Genomic DNA, 20,656 nt, shown 5'->3' on the forward strand with positions numbered 1-20,656 from the left:
AAAGCTCTCAATTATATTCTTTATGGAAATGAGAAATCAATTCGTAAAATTTCTCACACAAGCATTCAATTAGTTCGAACTTGTTTAGTATTGAATTGGGATCGAGATAAAAAAAGTTCTTCGATAGAAGAATCCCGTGCTTCTTTTGTTGAAGTAAATATAAATGGTCTGATTGGAGATTTTCTAAGAATTGATCCAACGAAATCGCAGATTTCCTATATCAGAAAAAGAAATGATCCATCCGGTTCAGAATGGATCTCGGATAATGAGTCAGATCAAATCAATATTAATCCATTTTTTCCTATTTCTTTCCAGAAAAAAAATCTACAAGAATATACGTCGAAGTTATATTTATATAACGGTATATGTATATACCATAGTGAATTCATAATCATTTTCATTCTTTGTTTATTAAGAATCAATTCTCAATTGACAAATTGAATTCTAACATTATGAAACATAAGTCTTTAAAATTGTATCAAAAGTCCAATTTTTTTTTAGTATTGGATAAAGGATCCATGGGAAAAACTATAGAAAGTTTTTTTTTCTAATCGTAACTAAATCTTCTTCTTTTTTGCTTTTTTGTAGTCTAAGAGAGGTTGAGGCACAATAGCTATTAAACGATTACTCTAGTTTACTAGAGACATCGATATCCTTTTTTTAGCTCGATGGAAATTTGATTCTTTTCCTAAAGATTCTTTCAAATAGAAATAGAGAACGAAGTAACTAGAAAAAACAAACGTATATTTGGAAAAATACTCCTTTTCTATAGGGATCATCTAAAAAGCAAGGCGTTTTCAATGTATTCATACAGAAAGGCTGACATAGATGTTATGGGTTAGCGGAATCTTTTTCCCGTGTTCCATATTTCTTCTTTTCTGAATCCCTTCCGTAAAGGAGCCGAATGAAACAAAAGTTTCACGTTGGGATCGAGATAAAAAAAGTTCTTCGATAGAAGAATCCCGTGCTTCTTTTGTTGAAGTAAATATAAATGGTCTGATTGGAGATTTTCTAAGAATTGATCCAACGAAATCGCGGATTTCCTATATCAGAAAAAGAAATGATCCATCCGGTTCAGAATGGATCTCGGATAATGAGTCAGATCAAATCAATATTAATCCATTTTTTCCTATTTCTTTCCAGAAAAAAAATCTACAAGAATATACGTCGAAGTTATATTTATATAACGGTATATGTATATACCATAGTGAATTCATAATCATTTTCATTCTTTGTTTATTAAGAATCAATTCTCAATTGACAAATTGAATTCTAACATTATGAAACATAAGTCTTTAAAATTGTATCAAAAGTCCAATTTTTTTTTAGTATTGGATAAAGGATCCATGGGAAAAACTATAGAAAGTTTTTTTTTCTAATCGTAACTAAATCTTCTTCTTTTTTGCTTTTTTGTAGTCTAAGAGAGGTTGAGGCACAATAGCTATTAAACGATTACTCTAGTTTACTAGAGACATCGATATCCTTTTTTTAGCTCGATGGAAATTTGATTCTTTTCCTAAAGATTCTTTCAAATAGAAATAGAGAACGAAGTAACTAGAAAAAACAAACGTATATTTGGAAAAATACTCCTTTTCTATAGGGATCATCTAAAAAGCAAGGCGTTTTCAATGTATTCATACAGAAAGGCTGACATAGATGTTATGGGTTAGCGGAATCTTTTTCCCGTGTTCCATATTTCTTCTTTTCTGAATCCCTTCCGTAAAGGAGCCGAATGAAACAAAAGTTTCACGTTGGGATCGAGATAAAAAAAGTTCTTCGATAGAAGAATCCCGTGCTTCTTTTGTTGAAGTAAATATAAATGGTCTGATTGGAGATTTTCTAAGAATTGATCCAACGAAATCGCGGATTTCCTATATCAGAAAAAGAAATGATCCATCCGGTTCAGAATGGATCTCGGATAATGAGTCAGATCAAATCAATATTAATCCATTTTTTCCTATTTCTTTCCAGAAAAAAAATCTACAAGAATATACGTCGAAGTTATATTTATATAACGGTATATGTATATACCATAGTGAATTCATAATCATTTTCATTCTTTGTTTATTAAGAATCAATTCTCAATTGACAAATTGAATTCTAACATTATGAAACATAAGTCTTTAAAATTGTATCAAAAGTCCAATTTTTTTTTAGTATTGGATAAAGGATCCATGGGAAAAACTATAGAAAGTTTTTTTTTCTAATCGTAACTAAATCTTCTTCTTTTTTGCTTTTTTGTAGTCTAAGAGAGGTTGAGGCACAATAGCTATTAAACGATTACTCTAGTTTACTAGAGACATCGATATCCTTTTTTTAGCTCGATGGAAATTTGATTCTTTTCCTAAAGATTCTTTCAAATAGAAATAGAGAACGAAGTAACTAGAAAAAACAAACGTATATTTGGAAAAATACTCCTTTTCTATAGGGATCATCTAAAAAGCAAGGCGTTTTCAATGTATTCATACAGAAAGGCTGACATAGATGTTATGGGTTAGCGGAATCTTTTTCCCGTGTTCCATATTTCTTCTTTTCTGAATCCCTTCCGTAAAGGAGCCGAATGAAACAAAAGTTTCACGTTGGGATCGAGATAAAAAAAGTTCTTCGATAGAAGAATCCCGTGCTTCTTTTGTTGAAGTAAATATAAATGGTCTGATTGGAGATTTTCTAAGAATTGATCCAATGAAATCGCGGATTTCCTATATCAGAAAAAGAAATGATCCATCCGGTTCAGAATGGATCTCGGATAATGAGTCAGATCAAATCAATATTAATCCATTTTTTCCTATTTCTTTCCAGAAAAAAATTCAACAATCACATATCCAAAATCATGAAACAATTCATGTGTTGTTGAACAGAAATACAAAATGCCAATCTTTGATAATTTTGTCATCATATGATTGTTTTGAAATAGGACCTTTTAGCAATGTAAAATACTACAACGAGCTGAAAATAAAAAAGAGAATAAAAAAAATAAAAAAGGAAATCATAAAATCTTTTAATAATTTGCAATCAATTCATTCCATTTTTTCCTTTTTCGAGGATAAATTTACATATTTAAAATTTTTTTCCGATGTACAAATACCCTATCCTATCCATCTAGAAATCTTAGTTCAAACTCTTCGATACTGGGTGAAAGATCCACCCCTTTTTCATTTATTAAGATTGTTTCTTTATGAGTATTGTAATTGGAATAGTCTTATTACTCAAAAAAAACTTATTTTGACTTTTTCAAAAATTAATCCAAGATTTTTCTTGTTTCTATATAATTTTTATGTATGTGAACACGAATCCATCTTCCTTTTTTTACGTAAAAAATCCTCTTTTTTACGATTAAACTCTTTTAGCGTTCTTTTGAGCGAATCTATTTCTATACAAAAATAGAGCATCTTGTAGAAGTTTTTTCGAATAATTTTTCGTCTACCTTATCATTCTTCAAGGATCCTTTGATTCATTATGTTAGATATCAAGGAAAATCCATTCTGGCTTCAAAGAATGCGCCTTTTTTGATGAATAAATGGAGATACTATCTCATTTATTTCTGGCAATGTTATTTTGATATTTGGTCTCAACCCCGAATGATCCATATAAAGGAATTATTTGAGAATTCATTTCATTTTTTTTGGGGGGGCTATCTTTCAAATGTACGGCTAAACTTTTCAGTGGTACGGAGTTAAATGCTAGAAAATTCATTTCTAATGAATTATGAGTTCAATACATCCTGTTTAGTAGAAAGACGGATATTCCTTGCTCATTATCAGACAATCACTTATTCACAAACCCCCTGTGGGGCTAATAGTTTTCATTTCCCATCTCATGGGAAACCCTTTTCGCTCCGCTTAGCCCTACCCCCTAGGGGTATTTTAGTGATTAGTCCTAACACAATTCCAAATAGAAAAACTTCAATCATTATTTTTTGTTTGAAAGGGAAGGAAAAGGGGAGGTAATATATATCCTTTATACTTAAACTAAATATTAATTAATCTGTATTGACCACGAATCTCAATGATCAAGAATTGGAAATTAACATGATAAAGAACTCAAGAATATCTAGTAGTATTAGAAAATCTCTAATTCAATTCCAATTTGAAAATCAAATAAGTCGTATCTTACTCAGACTGATAAAAAGAGCTGAGGTTATACTAAAAGCCGCTAGTAGAAAACCGAAATAACTAGTTATAGTGGGCATAAAGAAGCTAAATGAAATAAGTTCTTTTTATACGTATGTTTACAAAGCACTTCCCTAAGTTTCCAAGGAAATACAATCGAATAGGAGAAGAAGAAAAAAATACCATTTGAGAAATACAATTGAGATTTGTAGATTTCTCAATCATTATAGACGAACAAAAATAGAGTGACATCGGTAAGAAATCAATTCATCACCTATGACAACTATCCATCCTGTGGTTCAAAATCAACAGATTTTTTGAGCAACTCGTAAGTTGAGAATTTTTTCTATAATTCGGATATCAGAAAGATTACCATATATAACATAAAACTTCTCCACCGATTCGTTCTAATCGAGCCTCTCGATCTGTCATTATACCTCTCGAAGTAGAAATAATGACAATTCCCATCCCCCCTAAAATTCTTGGAATTTGTTGATAATTAGAATAGATTCGTAGACCAGGAGTACTTATCCGTTTTAAATTCAAACGCGTTTTAGATGATCCTTTTCTATTTCTTCTATATGGTAGAGTTAAAACTAAAAAAAGATTTCCCCCTTCCCTATGTTTTCTCACATTTTCAATAAAACCCTCTCGTAAAAGCATTTTAGCAATGTTTTCAGTAATGTTAGTACATGGTATTAGAACCGTTCCTCTTCCATTCATGTCAGCATTTCGTATAGAGGTTATTATGTCGGCGATGGTGTCCTTACCCATAGGAAAATAAATGTTACCCTTTACTTACTTTTGATATAATCAGCATGCTCCGTGTTCTATATTTTCTAATATATATTAGAGTAATATAATTTGAAAATATTTTAGTTAAAATTAAAGAAAGATATCTAGTATATTTTTTCTCAATCATTATAGACGAACAAAAATAGAGTGACATCGGTAAGAAATCAATTCATCACCTATGACAACTATCCATCCTGTGGTTCAAAATCAACAGATTTTTTGAGCAACTCGTAAGTTGAGTAAAATAATCCAAAAAGAATTTCAAATTATTTTTTTATTTCTAGTTTCTAGAATATTTCTATTTCTTCTTTCTATTCTAAAATAGAATATTTATTCAGTTCTATTTCGAAATATTTAATAATTTTAAATAAAGAATTAAAAAAAGATATTAATAAAATAATTTTTTTTATAATAATAAAAAAGAACTTTGTTGTTTAACTTAATTCTTGAATTTCTATGGAAAAAAATCGGAAAAATCGGGCCCCCCTCTTTTTTATTGTATGTAATTTGAATCTTTTTCCTATTTTTTTTTACTAAACTAAAAAGAATCTTTGTTTTCAATTTTTTCAATAACTTTTTGGTATTGTTTTTGTTGTATTTTATTTTGTTCATTCAATCTATAGCATAAATATTTTTTTTACATTATAATATAGATCTAATTTGAATATTATTTGATTAGAGTCTATAATATAATATGGATCAATCTACAATATGTATCTAAATATTCAGATCGACCTTTTTCTAATAGGAGATCAGAATGGTTTTCCTTGGAGATGGAAAATTCGTCCACCCGGTTTTATCAATTTGCAAATTCTTCCTCAATTAGTTAAAAGAATAAAATTGGCCGATATTATGACAATACTAGGGAGTATAGATATCATTATGGGAGAAGTTGATCGTTGAAATGATTATTGATACAACAGAAGTACAAGATATCAATTCTTTTTTCAGATTGGAATCTTTAAAGGAGGTCTATGGAATTCTATGGGTATTTGCCCCTATCTTTACTCTTGTATTGGGAATCACCATAAGTGTACTAGCAATTGTATGGTTAGAAAGAGAAATATCCGCAGGTATACAACAGCGGATTGGACCTGAATACGCGGGTCCTTTGGGAGTTCTTCAAGCTCTAGCAGATGGAACAAAACTACTTTTCAAAGAGAGTCTTATTCCATCTAGGGGAGATACTCGTTTATTCAGTATCGGACCATCCATATCAGTTATATCCATTATAATAAGCTATTCGGTAATTCCTTTTGGATACTAATTTTGTTTTCTATTGTAGGACATTGAAATATGAAAACAGTGACATAATCATATTGCTCTAATTTATTGGGTTGAAAAAAGGCAAAGTAAAATAGTTTTCTTCACTATATATACTATGACTGACTAGTACTGCAGTACAAGGAATTCTCTAAATACGGTAGAAAAAGACTCGAAAGAATCAAAGGTTCGGTCCTTTTTCTTAAATTTTTGATTATACAGAATAGAATTACAGTACAGAATTTATCGACTAAAATTTAGTTCTTTTACCGGCTTAGGCTTAATATGTTCATAAATTCGCGGACCTGTAAATTAGAAATTCATCTCGGACAATTGCACCTTCTCAAATTGTTTCTTTTTAAGAACGCAAGAAGACTTAAAAAAAAAAGAAAGAGTTTCCCTTTAGCTATTATATTATAATTTTATTATAGACACCCCGACTTGACTCCTCTTTCAAATCTTAGTCTTAGGTTTTTGCTAGCCCTTTTCTTCTTTTTGATTATATCCTCGTTTATATCCATATGGTATAATCAATCTAAAAAAATTCGTTCGACCGAAGAACTGAATCTTTGCAACGAAATATTGAAATTTGAGTGATCTAAATGGAATTTTTATTTATTGTTGAATTGAATATGAATGAAATACAAATACGTTCTAGTTTTATGTAATATCCATTTTAATCACATGTCGTAAACGGAAATATCCTACAAAGTTCAAAGTTAAAGTTCTTAATACTTACATTTACAACATTAATAGACTCTAATCAAATAATATTCAAATTAGATCTATATTATAATGTAAAAAAAATATTTATGTTATAGATTGAATGAACAAAATAAAATACAACAAAAACAATACCAAAAAGTTATTGAAAAAATTGAAAACAAAGATTCTTTTTAGTTTAGTAAAAAAAAAATAGGAAAAACATCTTTTAAATAATGAATCTTTTTCCTATTTTTTTTACAGCTCTCAAGTAATCTTTTCTATTTTTTTACCAAATCATATATTTATTTATACTTTGATTGCATTTAATTTAACTCCGTATTTATGAAAATTTTGTTTATACTGATTCGGTATACTCGAAAGACACCCTGGGTACAATATTGACGATCTAACAAGGATGATTCTCAGTAAATTTTTACTTACTGCTCTCATCTTTTATGGAATCGATCCCCCTTTGACTGTACAAGAATATGTGGAGCTCAACATGTCTGGAAGCACCGGAGAACGTTCTTTTGCTGATATTATTACCAGTATTCGATACTGGATTATTCATAGTATTACTATACCCTCCCTATTCATTGCGGATTTCTAAATTCTCATATGGTCCGCCGGGAATTCCTTCCAAAGCCTGTTGAATAATTTTTATGGATTCCACCATTTCACCAATTCGAACTAAATAACGAGCTAATGAATCTCCTTCTTTTTGCCATTGAACGTCCCAATCAAATTCCCCATAACACTCATAATTTTCAACTTTACGCAGATCCCATTGTATTCCGGAAGCCCGAAGCATCGGTCCTGATAAACCCCAATTAATTACTTCCTTTCCACTAACAATGCCTATTCCCTCAACCCGTTCTAAAAAAATGGGATTTCGCGTAATAAGTTTTTGATATTCAACAACCCCTGTTAAAAAATAATCGCAGAAATTCAAACATTTATCTATCCAACCATGAGGTAGATCGGCCGCGACTCCCCCGATACGGAAAAAATTATGCATCATTCTCATACCTGTCGCAGCTTCGAATAGATCATATATTAATTCTCTTTCTCTAAAAATATAGAAGAAAGGTGTTTGTGCACCAATATCCGCCATAAAAGGTCCCAGCCATAATAGGTGAGAAGCTATACGACTCAATTCCAACATAATTACTCGAATATAGCTGGCTCTTTGGGGTATGGAAGCATTGGTTTATACATTCCTCTTAGTCTCGACTTTAGGAATAATTTTTTTTGCTATCTTTAGATCCGGCTCTACCCAAAGTTTTCTGGTTTACCCCAACATTCCCCACTTGTCCGACTGTTGCTGAGCAGTTTTTGGATATCAAACGTATCGAGGGTTCGAATCCCTCTCTCTCCTTTTGTTTTTGCTCGATGAAAGTATTCTTTTTCTTTTATTGGTTTTGGTTGGTTCGGTTTTTTCGGGCTCGGCTAAATATTGTATTAATTGATAAAATTGAATAAAATAACTAAAAACAAAATACAGAAATGATAAAAAATTTACTAAAAAAATGTATTTATTTTATTCCACATTTTATTCTAATCTAAAAAAAAGAGAAAGATTCTAATCTAATATAGAAATAAGATAAATCGGGGCTAAAATTCCAGAAATTAGAAATGCCAAAATAGGAATAAGACTGGATATTATTAGAAATACCCAAAAAATATCATAGTCGTAAAGCAAAAACATAAATGTACTCCTATGAATGTGGAAAATCTAACAGAAACAAATTAGTAGTTGTTATTAGTCGATTGTAATATATGTTATTAGTCGATTGGAATATCGAATTTCTAGAATTCGATTATTTAATCTATTTAGAATTCTATCTAATTTTGAAATTTTTCATTATTCTATCTAATATTAACATAACCTATTCTATGAGAGATTCTTTTATATTTCAAAATCCAAGGTATAATTTTCTAATAAAAAGTTTGATTTGTTTTACCGATAAGGTCTACGGTTCGAGTCCGTATAGCCCTACCCTAAGATAATAATATATATATTTCTATTTCTTGTTAAATATACTCACAAATTGAGTATCTAATATATCGCAAAAAAAAAACTCCAAAGTCTACTTTTTTGTAGATCACGCGGTAAGAGAAAGAGAAATTTCTAATATTTTTTCTATTTACTTTTTCGATATTTTTATCTATTTATCACAGAAAGTTTAACGAACTCACTATTTGCTAAAAATTGCCTCTGTAACGTGAAGAAATCGATTGATTTCTTCACGATCGGATTCTATTTGTTTTCAATACTGTTGTCAATATTAGTGTTGAAAACATAGAATCGCCAAAAACAAATGAATTCAAATTCGAAAAAAAAAATGAAATATTAATATAAATCGAATTTGATTATATTTTTAGTAATTTGTTTTTATTATTATTATATAAATAAATATATTCTAGTTGATATTTGTCAATATTCTTTCTAATTTTTTAGAAAAATTATTAAATTATTAATTCAATTTTTTCTATTTCTCTTTATTGAAATACTCCAATTTAACTATTCCATATCCATTTATTTATATACTCTACATTTCTAGACTCTAATATATATCTAATAGATAAGATATATCTAATCGATTAGAATATAGAACGTTATGGATATAATAAAAAAGAAAAATAAGATATATTATGTTTATGCAATAAATTAAGTATCTTTGTCTTCGGCTCAATCCTTTTTTGAAGATTGAGCCGAGTTTAATTGCAATTATCTAGAACGAACAGTAACCACCGGATTACAAAGTATCCATTGCTGGGAATTCAAATTTGATCGCCTTCCATACTTCACAAGCAGCAGCTAATTCAGGACTCCATTTGCTCGCCTCACGGATGATTTCATTACCCTCACGAGCAAGATCACGACCCTCATTCCGAGCCTGTACACATGCTTCGAGAGCTACTCGATTAGATACGGCACCTGGTGCATTTCCCCAAGGATGCCCTAAGGTTCCACCACCGAATTGGAGTACGGAATCATCTCCAAAGATCTCGGTCAGAGCAGGCATATGCCAAACGTGAATACCCCTTGAAGCAACGGGAAGAACACCTGGTAGAGAAACCCAATCCTGAGTGAAATAAATCCCACGGCTTCGATCTTTTTCAATAAAATCATCACGTAATAAATCAACAAAACCTAAAGTAATATCTCTTTCCCCTTCAAGTTTACCTACTACGGTACCGGCGTGAATATGATCTCCACCAGACAAACGTAACGCTTGCTTCTGCAGAATAAACGCAAAAACTGGAAAAAGATACTCAATTCAATAAAACGTAAATTATAGTATCATAACCATTTCTTTATCCACATCCACAAATCTCATTTATTCCTATTCATGTTTTGTGTTGTGAACAGACATTTCTATTTATATAATTTTCATTTTTTATTTTTCTAATATATAAATATTCTAATTGATCGAATTTGTTTGATCTAAAGATGATTCTAGTTTCTACTTTATCATAAGTAAGGTTATGCTTTTACTAAAAAAAGAAACATTTCTTATTTTTCAAATCGATTTTTCTTTTCATTTCTTTAGTATTTATTCAAATTTTTAATATAAAAAAGAAATTGTTTTATTTTTGAGCAATCTTATTATTATTAGAAGAACATGAAATTTCACCTTAACGACGAGACCTATTATCATTTTTCGCATGTCCTCGGAAGTTTAGAGTAGGTGAAAATTCGCCCAATTTATGGCCTACCATACGATCTGTTATATAAATAGGTAAATGTTCTTTTCCATTATGGATAGCAATGGTATGGCCAATCATTGTGGGGATAATGGTAGATGTTCTGGACCAAGTTATTATTATTTCTTTTTCCGCTTTTGTGTTAAGCTTTTTTATTTTTCTTAATAGATGATTGGCTACAAAAGGATTTTTTTTAGTGAACGTGTCATAGTGAATTCCTCCTATTTTTTGTAAATACGAAGAAACAAATTCGATTTTCTCTATTCTACTATTTACTACGGCGACGAAGAATCAAATTATCATACTACAACGAGCTGAAAATAAAAAAGAGAATAAAAAAAATAAAAAAGGATCTTCAAATTCCAATTAAGAATTCATTAGGTCCCGTAGGAATAGCACTTCAAGTTTCAAATTTTTATTCATCGAGATCTGATTATGAGTTATTAAAAGGTAAACTGAATAAAAATTTGAAACTTGACAAGTTAAAAAAAACTTGTCAAGCATTAAAAATTTTTTTAATGGACGAAACCGAGATAATTTATAAGCCCGATCCATGCAGCAACATAAAATTAAATACATTCCGTTTGAATTGGGATTTTCTCCATCATGATTATGATTCTAAATATTGTGAAAAAACGATTACAATAATTAGCCTGGGACAATTTATTTGTGAAAATGTATGTCTATCTCAAACAAAAAATGGACTAGAACTAAAATTAAAATCGGGACAAGTTTTAATTGTTAAAATGGATTCCATATTAATAAGATCGGCTAATACCTATTTGGCGACTCCAGGAGCAACAGTTCATGGACATTTTGGAGAAATCTTTTTTGAAGGAGATATATTAGTAACATTTATATATGAAAAATCGAGATCAGGTGATATAACCCAAGGTCTTCCAAAAGTGGAACAGGTATTAGAAGTTCGTTCGATTGATTCAATATCGATTAACCTAGGGAAGAGGGTTGACGCTTGGAACGAACATATAACCAAAATTCTCGGCATTCCTTGGGGATTCTTTATTTGTACTAAGCTAACTATTGTCCAAAGTCAAATTTCTTTGGTTAATAAAATCCAAAGGGTTTATCGATCCCAAGGAGTGCATATACATAATAGACATATTGAGATTATCGTACGCCAAATAACATCAAAAGTATTGGTTTCAGAAGATGGAATGTCTAATGTTTTTTCACCCAGCGAGCTAATTGGATTGTTTCGAGCTGAACGAGCGGGACGTGCCTTAGAAGAAGTAATTTGTTACCGAGCTCTATTATTGGGAATAACAAAAACATCTTTGAATACCCAAAGTTTCATATCCGAAGCGAGTTTTCAAGAAACTACTAGAGTTTTAGCAAAAGCTGCTCTCCGAGGTCGTATCGATTGGTTGAAAGGTCTGAAAGAGAACGTTGTTTTGGGGGGAATGATACCCGTTGGTACCGGATTTAAAAGGGTAACACAGCCTTCAAAGCAAAGACAACTTATTAAGATTGCTCCGAAAAAAAAGAATTTACTCGAGGAAAAAATAAAAGATATCCTGTTCCACCATAGAGAATTTGTTTTTTAATTTCAAGAATTTATGTGATACGTTGCAACAATCATATCCGAAGATTTGATAATTGCTAAAAGCCTATTTTTTCGAATTTATAATTCTTAAATTTAAATAAAGGCGTTTGATTACATTTTTGAAAGAGAATAAAGAAAAAAGTAAAAAATATTGAATGGCCTGACCATGTATCAAGAGCCAATCTTCGATAAAAGAGAAGGTTCCATCGGAACAAAACTTTTCTTATTTCAGGATACCCTGTCTCTTTTTTTGTGGGGATCAATGACAAAAAGATACTGGAACATAACGTTGGAAGAGATGATGGAAGCGGGAGTTCATTTTGGCCATGGTACTAGAAAATGGAATCCCAGAATGGCACCTTATATATCCACAAAACGTAAGGGTATTCATATTCTAAATCTTACAAGAACTGCTCGCTTTTTATCAGAAGCTTGTGATTTGGTTTTTGATGCAGCAAGTAAGGGGAAACAATTTTTAATTGTTGGCACAAAAATAAAGCTGCGGATTTAATAGCACGGGCTGCAACAAGAGCTCGGTGTCATTATGTTAATAAAAAATGGCTCGGCGGTATGTTAACCAATTGGTATACTACAGAAACGAGACTTCTTGTGATTTGGTTTTTGATGCAGCAAGTAAGGGGAAACAATTTTTAATTGTTGGCACAAAAAATAAAGCTGCGGATTTAATAGCACGGGCTGCAACAAGAGCTCGGTGTCATTATGTTAATAAAAAATGGCTCGGCGGTATGTTAACCAATTGGTATACTACAGAAACGAGACTTCATAAGTTCAGGTCCTTGAGAACAGAACAAAAAATGGGCAGAATCCATAGTTTGCCAAAAAAAGATACTGCTATTTTGAAGAGACAGTTATCGCACTTGGAAACCTATCTGGGTGGCATTAAATATATGACTGGCTTACCCGATATTGTCATAATCGTTGATCAGCAAGAGGAGTATACCGCTCTTAGAGAATGTATCACTTTGGGAATTCCAACGATTTGTTTAATCGATACAAATTGTGACCCCGATCTCGCGGATATTTCGATTCCAGCTAATGATGATGCTATAGCTTCAATTCGGTTAATTCTTAACAAATTAGTATTTGCAATTTGTGAAGGTCATTCTAGCTATATACGAAATTCTTAATTAATAATAAAATAAATTATTCCATTGAGAACTTCATAGATTTATAGAATCGGTTACTATAACTAATTTACTAAATCGCGCAAAAAACAAAAAACCCAGAAATATTAAGTGATTAGTCGATATTCAAAATAAAAGATTTAACAGACAATTGAAAAAATAGATGGTTGAATCAAAATAATTCCTTTCAAGTTCTATTTATTTTGAGGGCAATATGAATATTCTATTATGTTCCATCAACACATTAAAAAGATTATATGAGATATCTTCCGTGGAAGTAGGTCAACATCTCTATTGGCAATTAGGGGGGTTCCAAGTGCATGCCCAAGTACTTATAACTTCTTGGGTCGTAATTGCTATCTTATTGGTTTCAGCCATTTTAGTTGTTAGAAATCCGCAAACCATTCCCACTTTTGGTCAAAATTTCTTTGAATATGTCCTCGAATTCATTCGAGATGTAAGTAAAACTCAGATTGGGGAAGAATATGGTCCGTGGGTTCCCTTTGTTGGAACTATGTTCTTATTTATTTTTGTTTCAAATTGGTCGGGGGCTCTTTTGCCTTGGAAAATAATACAGTTACCTCATGGGGAGTTAGCTGCACCCACAAATGATATAAATACTACTGTTGCATTAGCTTTACTTACATCAGTAGCATATTTCTATGCGGGTCTTTCGAAAAAGGGATTAGCTTATTTTGGTAAATACATCCAACCAACTCCAATCCTTCTACCAATTAACATCTTAGAAGATTTCACAAAACCCCTGTCGCTTAGCTTTCGACTTTTCGGAAATTTATTAGCTGATGAATTAGTAGTTGTTGTTCTTGTTTCTTTAGTACCCTTAGTAGTTCCTATACCTGTCATGTTCCTTGGATTATTTACAAGCGGTATTCAAGCCCTTATTTTTGCTACTTTAGCTGCGGCTTATATAAATATATGGATTTAAAATTAGATAATAATCCGGAGATTGCAATAGATAATAAAAAACAGAAGATAATAAAAAACAGAGGTTTGCGATGATTTTTCAATCTTTTATACTGGATAATCTAGTATACTTATGCATGAAGATAATGAATTCGGTCGTTGTGGTCGGACTCTATTATGGATTTCTGAGCACATTCTCCATAGGGCCCTCTTATCTCTTCCTTCTTCGAGCTCGGATTATGCAAGAAGGGACCGAGAAGAAACTATCAGCAACAGCTGGGTTTATTACGGGACAGCTCATCATGTTCATATCGATCTATTATGCGCCTTTGCATCTAGCATTGGGTAGACCTCATATAATAACTGTCATACCTCTACCCTATCTTTTATTTCATTTCTTCGGCAATAATAAAAAAAACTTTTTGAATTATGGGGACAAGAAAAAGAATTCAATACGTAAATTTAGCATTCAAAGAATATTCTTTACTAATCTTATTTTTCAGTTATTTAACCCCCTTGTCTTACCAAGTTCCATATTAGTCAGATTAGTAAACAAATAAAAAAAGAGAGCAAATTACTAAAAGAATGAATAAAAAAGATAATAATATATATATATATATATATATGAAGAAATTCGTCCACCCCCAATATATTTTATGGCCTCTCCCATAAAAAAACTTAAGATACCAATTCCATTTGGAATTGCATCAATTACTTGTCTATCAATATAATGATTTATTTTAGCGAATTTTCTTACATTTGTAATGAAAAAACTTGCATAAAAAGCATCCAGATAACCACGATTAGATGACCAATCATATATGGCATTGATTATTTTTTCTAGAATTTTTGTTTTACGAACATTTTTTTCAAATATATTTTTTAAGTTCAAATTTTGTAAAACCGAATAAACGGGCTTAAAGTATATAACTTCGATCATAAAGGGGCTTCTTACTTCCCAAACAGATCTTCCTACATCTATATATATACGCTGGTTTATCAAGAATACGCAAGAAAAGCATTTCGAATTGTTGATTCATCGCCAGAGATGGCTTAGAACCAATAGTTCATTATCTCACGCTCATTCCATATTTTCCCAACCAATCCATATGCGCCCATTTTTAATAAGATTCCGGCTAAAAGCATACAAGTGCTGTAATGTGCCTCTCCGTGGGTGTCCGGTAACCATGTATGTAAGGGTATAATCGGCAATTTTACAGCAAAAGTAAAAAGAAATCCCATATAAAATATTATTTTGAGCACCCCAGGATACGATTGATTAGTTAATGTTTCAAAATTTAATGTCGGTTCATTTTTCAAATTGGAATTGAATTAGAGATTTTCTAATACTACTAGATATTCTTGAGTTCTTTATCATGTTAATTTCCAATTCTTGATCATTGAGATTCGTGGTCAATACAGATTAATTAATATTTAGTTTAAGTATAAAGGATATATATTACCTCCCCTTTTCCTTCCCTTTCAAACAAAAAAGAATGATTGAAGTTTTTCTATTTGGAATTGTGTTAGGACTAATCCCTATTACTTTGGCTGGATTATTCCTAACTGCATATTTACAATACCGACGTGGTGATCAATTGGACTTTTGATTAATTAACATCTCGTTTGTTTAGTGATGTTTATTGACCTCCTATTTCTTTTCTTTGTTTTAACCACAATCCCCAGGAGGTCAAATTCAGCCTTTAAACTACTGTTTAATTATTTCATTGTCATTCTCCAATATAACAAGAATGGAATCACGCTCTGTAGGATTTGAACCTACGACATCGGGTTTTGGAGACCCACGTTCTACCGAACTTAGCCATGCTTCATAATTGGAAAAACGAGCACCATGGAAATACATGCCACTAAGCCAAAGAAAGATGATGGAGAGTTGGCCGAAATGGGCACTAAATACTTTTCGGGAAATCTCCTCTAAATCACTAGTATGGCTATCGAAATCATGAGCATCAGCATGTAGGTTCCAAATCCAAGTAGTAGTATCGGGTCCCTTAGCTATTGTTCTTGAGAAATGACCGGGTTTTGCCCATTCCTCGAAAGAAGTTTTTATGGGATCTCTATCTACCAAAATCTTTACTTCTGGTTCCGGCGAACGAATAATCATTGAGTCCTCCTCCTTCCGGACAACACATACAAAGAGACCTGCCAATAAAAAAAAAAGATTAGTGAACTTTTGAGAGATTTTTATATTGAGTTTCTTTCTATTCTATCTCCCATCTATCTATTCCAATTTTTTTCTTTAGTTATTCACTAGAACAATTATGATCCGGAAGTTAATCCGGGGCAAGTGTTCGAATCTATTATGACATAAGATATAGGCGCTCAACGGACCTTTTTGAATCCTCTAAAACTCCTTCTGGACTTTGAATTTCAATTCAATAATTTTTTTGTGCAACATAGGCTAGGGGATTCAGATTTGAATTTGAAATTCAAAGATGGAAATTTTTTTATGTCTGTCTTATTAAATAATTTAATAGAAGAGATTATTATGCACTCTATTTCCAATTACGTGAGCAGTCATCAGCATTGCTAGAGGCCATACTGCTATTTCTTTTTAGTTTTTTTGAGTTCTCTTTTTTGAGTTTCACTTTTAGTTTGAATAACAGAAAAAAGGCAAATTCTCTGCTGTATCCACATACCATTTATCTCTACAAAATACGAGACGAAAAAGAACGATTTTTTTAGAAGGGATATAATGGAATTTTTGGATTGACTATTACTATAGCCTAATATATTTATATAATAGATATATAGAATATTATTCTAAATTTTCAGTTTTATTGGATGGACTGATGTAGACAACAAACATTTAAATACATTAAATATACATTTAAATGAAATATGCATTAAATATTCTAAACTAAATATTAAATATAATAATATATAAATAAGATTATTTAGTAAGATAAATATAGTAAGAAATATAAAAATAAATATGGAAATAATATATATTAAGATATAAGGGTATATAGAATAATATAAATAGAACTAAAAAAAAAGAGTGTTTTTATTAATATATATATCGAATTTCAATTCCATTACATCATTATATCTAATAATGTACATAGTAGCTCCAATTTTTTCTTTATTTCATCCATTTTTTGTATTGGTTCCACTAAAATATATATGTAATAATCCAAAAGCAACTCTTATTTTTGCTATTCAAATTTATGGGTTTCTGATTCTTAATATCAATCCCGGCCCGGTATCATATAAAAAAATTGAGTAATACTTTTAGCATTTCCAAGAAGTAATTGATTAAATAGTTGGAATAGTTATAATAGTTAACAAATGATCGGTAGTTTCTACGAGAAGCTTTTTCTGTATTTTGAAAAGATTAGTAGTCAACCCCAATCTTTTTTACATTTTAACCATGATTGCAAATAAATGAGTTCAATAAAGAACTTAGAAATCCAACTTTGAAAAGAGGGGAAAAAAGGGAAAAGGGGTGTTAAAGGGGGTTCCACGGTTACTCATTTTCGATATATAACTTTGGTAAGAGCCAGTTCATCTAAATAGAAATCTTAGGAAGAATTAGGTTGGAATAGGAAAAAATTTCCTATCTTTTTTTCATCCCCTTAACAAGAATAAGGTAATAATTTCACTATTTGGGTGATTGACAGAGTATTTTGTATTTAGTATGCATAGAATACATTACACCACTCAAATAAAATAGACTTCCGAAATGCGGATATATTATAATAATTAAAATTAGGAAAAATAAAAAAAATCAAATACAACTTCCAAAATCCTTATTTTATTTGAACTTATCTAGTTCAAAATCCTTCCAGTCTGAAAAAAAAAGAGGAAATGAGACTTTCATACAATATCTTAATTGAATTCTATGTAATGATCAATAATTTCAGTTTTATTCTATTCTATATCTATATGGATATTAAACTCCCAGCAACAATCACTTTTTTGAGATGGAATTGACGAACAACTAATACCATTAATAGTGTTTATGAATGTCGAATAAAAAAAATGGGGCGTCGCCAAGCGGTAAGGCATCGGGTTTTGGTCCCGCCATTCGGAGGTTCGAATCCTTCCGTCCCAGAGCATATCCATTCATGATGTAAACTTAGAAATTATATAATATTCTCTATTATATATGATATGATTTTATAGTAATATTGATTATATATTAATATTTTTGAATATGTGAAAATTTCAAATTATTGAATGAATATAGAAATTCTATTTTTGTTAGTTGTATATTAACACAAATAGAATGCCAATTTTGAGAATATTAATTCTAGTTTCTAATTAAAAAAAAGAAATATAGTAAAACATCTGTTTTTTTGACATGAAATGAATATATCCATACATCTCAGACTTCCTTTTAGGTTATGAGATAATAATTTTGACTTAATTTAAATCCAACGATTTACAAATCAAATACTAGAATAAACTCTATTAATTGGACAAATTCTTCATTGAAAAAAAAAAGATATAAATGCTAAACGAAAGACAATCATTAAAAAAATGAAAAAAATGGCCAAAGAAAAGAAGAAATGTTTATATATTTTGTTAAGCTCTTTCTATATATACGAATTCTTCTTATTCATTTGAATATATGAATATAAATATATATTCAAGTGAATAAATAATTTAATTTCTAATAATTTTTATAAAAAAAACAAAGAAAAAAAAGAAATAATTAGAATACAATTCTTTTGTTTCTTTAATATTTTTTAATTACTAAAAAAATTGCATCTTTCGAATTTATTCTTTCAATCTCGACGATTTACAATAAATAGGTTATTATGATTTCGGGTAAGCCGCTATGGTGAAATTATATTTCTCTCTGCTGTTAAACTCCCCCTTTTCTTTTCTTTGGCCATTTTTTTCATTTTTTTAATGATTGTCTTTCGTTTAGCATTTATATCTTTTTTTTTCAATGAAGAATTTGTCCAATTAATAGAGTTTATTCTAGTATTTGATTTGTAAATCGTTGGATTTTTCTTACTCATTGTTGAATCGTTTTGATTTTTCACATATTCAAAAATATTAATATATAATCAATATTACTATAAAATCATATCATATATAATAGAGAATATTATATAATTTCTAAGTTTTCATGTAAAAAAAAGTTTGAATTTCAATATCTATATCTTTTTTTATTTTTTTTTGAGCAGCGGTGTAGTATTAGATCCCACAGATAGTAAGTCTTTTCTTTCTTATGAAAAATAAAAAGAAGTCTTTCTCAAAGATTCTATAGACCATAAAAATGTCATATTAGAAAGTATATGATATATGAAATTGAGATAGTTACCTTTCAGAAAATTAGAGAATTTTAATGTAGATGTGTTATTCTTCGGAAGGTAGGAGAAAAGATAAAACTATAAAAATAAAAAGAAAAAGAGATGAAACCCTTTTTTAATCAAAATTCAAGTTTGAAACTCATGTAGTTAACCCATTCCATTTTCTTTTGGTTAATTCCAGAAAAATGGAACAATTGACTGCTGAGCCGTATGAGGCAGGAAACTCTCAAGTACAACAACTACTAATTCATCAGCTAATATATTTCTGAAAAGTCGAAAGCTAAGCGACAGGGGTTTTGTGAAATCTTCTAAGATGTTAATTGGTAGAAGGATTGGAGTTGGTTGGATGTATTTACCAAAATAAGCTAATTCCTTTTTCGAAAGACCCGCATAGAAATATGCTACTGATGTAAGTAAAGCTAATGCAACAGTAGTATTTATATCATTTGTGGGTGCAGGTTCTGTCGGTGCTTGAAACAATTTTGTCTTCTCCATATTACTATATCTCTAGAGTCAATAATTTTATATGAGGAACTACTGAACTCAATCACTTGCTGCCGTTACTCTTCAGTTTTCTGTTGAGGTCTATCTTGTGGAGGTACTCAAATTGGATCAGTGATCGATTTCTAGGTTTCGCCGTATGGTACGGGCTTATTTGGACTACAAGACCAAATCATAGTTGTAAAGCAAAAACATAAATGTACTCCTATGAATGTGGAAAATCTAACAGAAACAAATTAGTAGTTGTTATTAGTCGATTGTAATATATGTTATTAGTCGATTGGAATATCGAATTTCTAGAATTCGATTATTTAATCTATTTAGAATTCTATCTAATTTTGAAATTTTTCATTATTCTATCTAATATTAACATAACCTATTCTATGAGAGATTCTTTTATATTTCAAAATCCAAGGTATAATATTATTATGTATAGTATTCTAAATATAGAATACTAATAAATGCGATATATTAGATACTCAATTTGTGAGTATATTTAACAAGAAATAGAAATATATATATTATTATCTTAGGGTAGGGCTATACGGACTCGAACCGTAGACTTTCTCGGTAAAACAAATCAAACTGTTTATTAGAAAAATGATTTGAATTGTTTAAAAAACTCAACATGCATCTTTTTTGCATTGGGCT

The sequence above is a fragment of the Arachis hypogaea genome, chromosome 1 (genome assembly GCF_003086295.3).
Source record: "Arachis hypogaea cultivar Tifrunner chromosome 1, arahy.Tifrunner.gnm2.J5K5, whole genome shotgun sequence".
NCBI classification, from domain to species: domain Eukaryota; kingdom Viridiplantae; phylum Streptophyta; class Magnoliopsida; order Fabales; family Fabaceae; genus Arachis; species Arachis hypogaea.